Source organism: Canis aureus, chromosome 19 (genome assembly GCF_053574225.1).
Source record: "Canis aureus isolate CA01 chromosome 19, VMU_Caureus_v.1.0, whole genome shotgun sequence".
NCBI classification, from domain to species: Eukaryota; Metazoa; Chordata; class Mammalia; order Carnivora; family Canidae; genus Canis; species Canis aureus.
Genome location: NC_135629.1, coordinates 50,792,296 through 50,798,974, shown reverse-complemented (window position 1 = coordinate 50,798,974; position 6,679 = coordinate 50,792,296). Strand labels below are relative to the sequence as shown.

General features: G+C 43.7%; 1 long non-coding RNA gene across 1 annotated transcript; it reads right to left on the bottom strand.

Moving 5' to 3' along the window:
* Positions 1-215: 215 nt before the first annotated feature.
* Positions 216-1,153, bottom strand: LOC144290516 (uncharacterized). The gene is made up of 2 exons (XR_013358125.1): positions 777-1,153; positions 216-568 (listed from the first exon to the last, which is right to left on the bottom strand). It is a non-coding gene; the product is annotated as an uncharacterized LOC144290516 (long non-coding RNA).
* Positions 1,154-6,679: the final 5,526 nt, after the last annotated feature.

Genomic DNA, 6,679 nt, shown 5'->3' with positions numbered 1-6,679 from the left:
AGATGACTTAAAAATAAAATTTTAAAAATCTTTTAAAAAATAAAAATAAATAGGATTAGAGTAGCAAATCCTATGATATTTATATAGACAAGTCTGAAGTCCAGTCTCTAGTCATTGTCCTAAACTTGAAAGGTTCCACAACAAAATTAAGAGATCATGGGGGGCCTCAGGAATCTGTTCAAAGATTTCAATAATATTGTGGCATTTTTAAAAACTTTTTTAAAAAATGATTTTATTTATTTGACAGAGAGAGAGCGCATAACAGAGGGAGCGGGAGAGGGAGAAGCAGGCTCTCTGGCCCAATGTAGGGCTTAATCCTAGGACCCTGGGAACATGACCTGAGCCGAAGGCAGACGCTTACCGGACTCAGCCACCCAGGTGTCTCATATTGTGGCATATTTTAACATCTTGGGCCGCCTGGAGAATGTAGGTTTGAACCTGTCCTTAGTTGGTAGATTGCTCCAAAACTCATTGATCCAGTCTCTCAGCCCTGAGAATGGAACAAATCACTTCAAAGTTGTGTCTCATTTCCGGAGGCAGTGATGCAGGTGGTCCCCCAAAGTTAGACCTATATGGTGCAAGTACTTGCATCAGGTTAAGAGGTACTTCTATGGAACCCAAAGGGGGGGGAGGAACGGTTAATGATTAATTTGCTAATGTGGCCCACAGAACCCAGAGAAACACTGTACTAAAGTTTATTATAAGATATAACTCAGGAATAACCAGAAGGAAGAGATGCAAAGGACAAGGTATGGGGAAAGGGACAGGAAGCTTACTGGCCCTGCAGTCTCCTCAAATCTCCAGATGTTCACCAACCCAAATGCTCTCCAAACCCTGCTCTCTTGAGTTTTTGTGAGGTTTTCATTACACGGGCACAATTGATTAAATCATTGGCCGTTGGCTGTTGATTCAACCTCTAGGACCTCCCTGGAGGTCAGGGGCTGAGAAAGAAAATTATAACCCTCTAGTCATGTGATTGGTTCCCCTGGCAACCAGGCCCCATTCTTAGGTAACCTAAGGGCTTTTCAAAAGTCATCTCATTAACATAACAAGAGACACCTTTATTGCTTCAGCACAGGAAATGCCAAGGGATTTTAAGAGCTCCAGGCCAGGGACCAAAGACCAAAAATATTATTTCTTTTTATAAATCAAAATATCCCAAGTGTGGGATCCCTGGGTGGTGCAGCGGTTTGGCGCCTGCCTTTGGCCCAGGGCGCGATCCTGGAGACCCAGGATCGAATCCCACATCAGGCTCCCGGTGCATGGAGCCTGCTTCTCCCTCTGCCTATGTCTCTGCCTCTCTCTCTCTGTGTGACTATCATAAATAAATAAAAATTTTAAAAAATCTTTAAAAAAAAAAAGCACACACTTGGGACTTTTTTAAATTTTTTTATTTTTTATTTATGATAGTCACAGAGAGAGAGAGAGAGAGAGAGAGAGAGAGAGAGGCAGAGACACAGGCAGAGGGAGAAGCAGGCTCCATGCACCAGGAGCCCGGCGTGGGATTCGATCCTGGGTCTCCAGGATCGCGCCCTGGGCCAAAGGCAGGCGCCAAACTGCTGCGCCACCCAGGGATCCCCTTGAGATGTCTTTTATGCAAAAAGGTGATTTTATTAACACATGGAGACAGGAGCCATGGGCAGAAAGAAGAAAGAGTTGTATTGGGGTCATGAGGAGGGTCCATTATATACTTTCAAGTTGGGAGGGGGCTAGGAAGGGTGTAAGTCTCTAAGGAATTTTTTAAAAATATTTTATTTATTTATTCAGGAGAGACACAGAGAGAGAAGCAGAGACATAGACAGAGGGAGAAGCAGGGTCCCCGCAGGGAGCCTGTCTAAGGAATTTTGGAAGCAGTTTCCAGAACCCTGAGGGGAGCTAGCTATTGTTGGGAAAAAATAATTTATTACCATCTAATAAAACCTTAGACATGAGACCCTTCAGATGTGTATCAGTGGGTCATATGTTTGGGGGATGATTGTCTACACGTGTGTTGGGGGATTTCAAGATAAAGGAAATTTCTAAAGAAATTTTTATATGTCAAAGTAGACTTACAGGATCCTGGGGATCAGGCTAAGATTGCCTTTTGCCCTTAGCAAAATATTAACGAGGCAGTTGAGTCCCTAGAGGAATGTCACCTTGCCTGTTTCAAGGACTTGTCAGTGGGCTATAGGTAGTGACGACATTTAATTTCTCTTCTGCCTTTGTTTCCCACATCAATTCCTTTTTTATTGGCTTCAAATACACGTAACATTTGCCATCTTAGCCATTTTTAGGTGCAACATCAGTGATATCAAACACATCCACATTGCTGTGCAGCCACCAACGCCGCCCGTCCCCATACTGTCATCTTGTAAATCTGAAACTCCATACCTATTAAACCCTAATTCCCCTTTCTCCTCCACCCCACAGCCCCAGCAACCACTATACTTTGTGTTTCTGTGATTTTATTTTTAAGATTTTATTTATTTATTCATGAGAGACACAAAGGCAGATACACAGGCAGAGGAAGCAGCAAGCTCCCTGCAGGGAACCCTGGGATCACGACCTGAGCCAAAGGCACTCAACTGAGCCACCCAGGTGCCCCTGTTTTTGTGATTTGACTAACTTAAGTACCTCCTAGAAGTAGAATTATACAATATTGATCTCTTTTTTTCATGACTGGTTTATTTCATAGAGTACAACGTCCTCAATCTTCATCTCTGTTGTAGCACATTGCATATTTTACTTCCTTTTTAAGACTGACAAGTATTCCATTGTATGACTAGACCACATTTTGTTTATCCATTCAATGGTGGATGGATCCTTGGGCTGCTCCTACATTTAGATATTGTTAAAAATGGTGTTATATTGGGCAGCCCGGGTGGCTCAGTTTAGTGCCACCTTTGGCCCAGGGTGTGATCCTGGAGGATCAAGTCCCACATCGGGCTCCCTGCGTGGAGCCTGCTTCTCCCTCTGCCTGTGCCTGTGCCTCTCTCTCTCTCTCTCTGTGTGTGTGTGTGTGTGTCTTTCATGATTAAAAAAATAAAATATTTTTTAAAAAATGGTGTTATAGGGATGCCTGGGTGGCTTAGCGGTTGAGCATCTGCCTTTGGCTCAGGGCATGATCCTGGATTCAGGGGATCAAGTCCCACATCAGGCTCTTTGCATGAAGCCTGATTCTCTTCCTTCTGCCTGTGTTTCTCTCTTTCTATGTGTCTCATAAATAAATAAAATCTTTATTAAAAATGCTGTTATAAACATGGATGTACACATGCTATTGTTACTTTTTGTTGTTATTGTTAAGTAATAGTAGTCCTGGGAGGAGGCACCTGGCTGGCTCAGTTAAGTGTCTGTCTTTGGCTCAGGTCATGACCTCAGGGTCCTGGGCTTTGTGATATCAGGGTCCTAGGATAGAGCCCCATGTTGGGCTCTCTGCTCAGCAGGAAGCCTGCTTCTCCCTCTCCCTCTGCCTGCCACTCCCCCCCTCCCCCCCCTTATGCTTCTCTCTCTGTCTCAAATAAATAAAATCTAAACAAAAACACATTAAAAATAAGATTTTTTTAAAAAAGATTTTATTTATTTATTCATAAGAGACACAGAGAGAGGCAGAGAAGCAGGCTCCCTGTGGGGGAGCCTGATGCCGGACTTGCTCCCAGGACCCCAGGATCACGACCTCAAACCCACACCCAAGATCAAGAGTAACATGCTCTTCTGACTGAGCAAATGGCAGATGCTCAACTGTTGAGCCACCCAGGCACCCCCAAAATAAGATTTTTTAAAGGTTTTCTTCTTTCTTTCTTTCTTTCTTTCTTTCTTTCTTTCTTTCTTTCTGGCTCACGTGATCAGGGCGATGGGCAGACAAAGGAGAGGGAGAGAGAATGGCAAATTGACTCTGCGCTGGGTGCAGAGGCTGACGCAGGACTCCATCCCATCTGTAGATCACAAACTGAGTCGAAATCAAGAGTCAGACGCTTAACCAACTGTGCCACCCAGGCACCCCCAAATAAGATCTTTTTAAAAAAATAATAAAAAAGAAAATAATAGTTGTAGGTACCAAAGCATGGGTAGTAGGTGTGCTTTTTGTGACTATGGTATCATTTTTTTCTAGATATCGAAAGACTTGCAATTACCTAGATTTTGTTTTTCTCTCTGAGATATTTTCTGTGTTTTTTTTTTGCAATTTGAGAATGTAGAGTCACTTTTAGACAACAGGCTTGAATCAATGGAAACTTGATCAAGACACAAGTGACCCCCAGGTTGAAGACAAACAGGCCCATGGGGGACCCACCTCAAAATACCCATAGACTCTAACTAACCCGTGGGCTACTTAAAACCAGGCACAGTTCCCAAGGAAGGGAGAATTTCCTATGTCACCATACCGCCTCACCTTCTCTCTTTACATACAGCCCCCACCCACTGCCCTGTGGCAGACAGCCTGTCCTCTGCTGTCCTGCCTGCTGCTCCCTCGAGGATAATCTCCTTTGTTCTGCCACAGGTAAATTCTTGTCACTTCCACCCACTCGATGGATCACGGATCATTGCCCCACAGCCCATCAAGAGAAACACCACAAAGAAAGTTTCCATTTTTGTTCTAGTGGTTGTCTTTGTACTTATCTCTTTCTAATGTCTTTTTTTGTTTTTGTTTTCTTATCTAACTGGTCACTATCTGGTTATCAGGGTTGGCTTTCGATCCCTTAAATCCCCTTGGATGGCCTCTACATACATACCCCATTTCTCTAGCTCCCTTTTCTTCTCACAGTTACATGGTTCCCACCTTGTCAGAATGTGTAATGTTTGTACATTTGTCGTCCATCCCCATACCTGTAGGGGGGCCCAGGGCAGACTGCCCCAAAATGTACCTCAATGGCATATTGATTTTGAATTGGAACTACTTGGGGATCCCTGGGTGGCGCAGCGGTTTGGCGCCTGCCTTTGGCCCAGGGCGCAATCCTGGAGACCCGGGATCGAATCCCACGTCGGGCTGCCGGTGCATGGAGCCTGCTTCTCCCTCTGCCTATGTCTCTGCCTCTCTCTCTCTCTCTCTGTGACTATCATAAATAAATAAAAATTAAAAAAATAAAAAAAATGAATTGGAACTACTTGGGAAGTGGACAGAACAGTACAAGGACACCTCTGTTCCCCCCTAGACATGAAACAAATCTCCCATATGAAAAGTACCCTCCTAGGGCACCTGGGTGGCTCAGATGGTTAAGCATTTCTCTGCCTTTAGTTCAGGTCGTGATTTCAGGGTCCTGGGATTGAGCCCCATGACTGGCTCCCTGCTCAGCAAGGAGCCTGCTTCTCCATCTCCCTCTGCTCCTCCTCCCACTTGTGTGCACTCTCTCAAGCTCTCTCTCTCTCAAATAAATAAATAAAATCTTAAAGGAAGGAAGGAAGGAAGGAGAAAGAAAGAAAGAAAGAAAGAAAGAAAGAAAGAAAGAAAGAAAGAAAGAAAGAGAGAGAAAGAAAGGTACCATCCCTCTACTAAGAAGTAAAAAGATATCCTTATCACCAGAAATGGGGACTTTAAGGATAAGAAAGCCATAGAAACAAACCTTGTTACTTTTTTTCTAATCTACTACCTCAGCCCAAATTCCATTTAGAATTCCTTCTTTTTGGGGGGCGCCTGGGTTGAGTGTGTGCCTTCCGTTCAGGTCATGATCCCCGGGTCCTGGGATAGAGTGTCCCACATCAGGCTTCCCAGAGGGAGCCTGCTTCTCCTTTGTCCCTGCCTCTCCTTCTGTGTCTCTCATGAATAAACAAATAAAATCTTTTTTTTAAAGATAAGGAATTATTTTTTAAATTTTACTTATTTTTTTAAAAAGATCTTATTTATTTATTCATGAGACACACACAGAGAGGCAGAGACACAGGCAGAGGGAGAAGCAGGCTCCATGCAGGAAACCTGATGTGGGACTTGATCACACCCCAGGCCAAGGCAGGCGCTTAACTGCTGAGCCCCCCAGGTGTCCCAAATTTTACTTATTTATTTTAAAGTAATCTCTACACCCCACATAAGGCTCAAACTCATACCCAAGATCAAGAGTCGCATGATCTTCTGACTGAGCCAGCAGGGCACCCCTAGAATTCCTTACTAATTAAAACTTTCAGGGGTGACTGCGTTGTTCCAGTTAGTTAAGCGGCTGCTTCCGGCTCAGGTCAGGATCCCGGGGCACTGGGATCAGGTCCCTGCTCAGCAGGAAGCCTACTACTCCCTTCCCCTGCCTTCTCCCCCTGCTTGTGCTCTGTCAAATAAATACATATAATCTTTAAAAACAAAAAAAAAAAAAAAAGAAAAAAAAAGAAAGAAAAGCCAAAACAAAAACAAAAACAAAACAACCTTCCAAATACCTGTTTTCTTTATACTGTCAATTCCTTAGAAATGTGTCTGTCTAAAATGTATAAAAACTGACTGCACTTGTGTTTTCTTTGGGTCTCGGTTTCATTACAGGTCTCCCTGTACACATAATAAAACTGGTTTTTCTCCTGTTAATCCGCTTGTGTCAACTTAATTCCTAAACCAGCTGTAAGAGGCTTGGAGGAAAGGATGACATTTCTTCTACCCCTACATACCCATGTTTGCTTGGTATTTTTTTAAAGATTTTATTTATTTATTATGAGAGACAGAGAGAGAGGCAGAGACACAGGCAGAGGGAGGAGCAGGCTCCCTGCAGGGAGCCCGATGTGGGACTCCATCCCA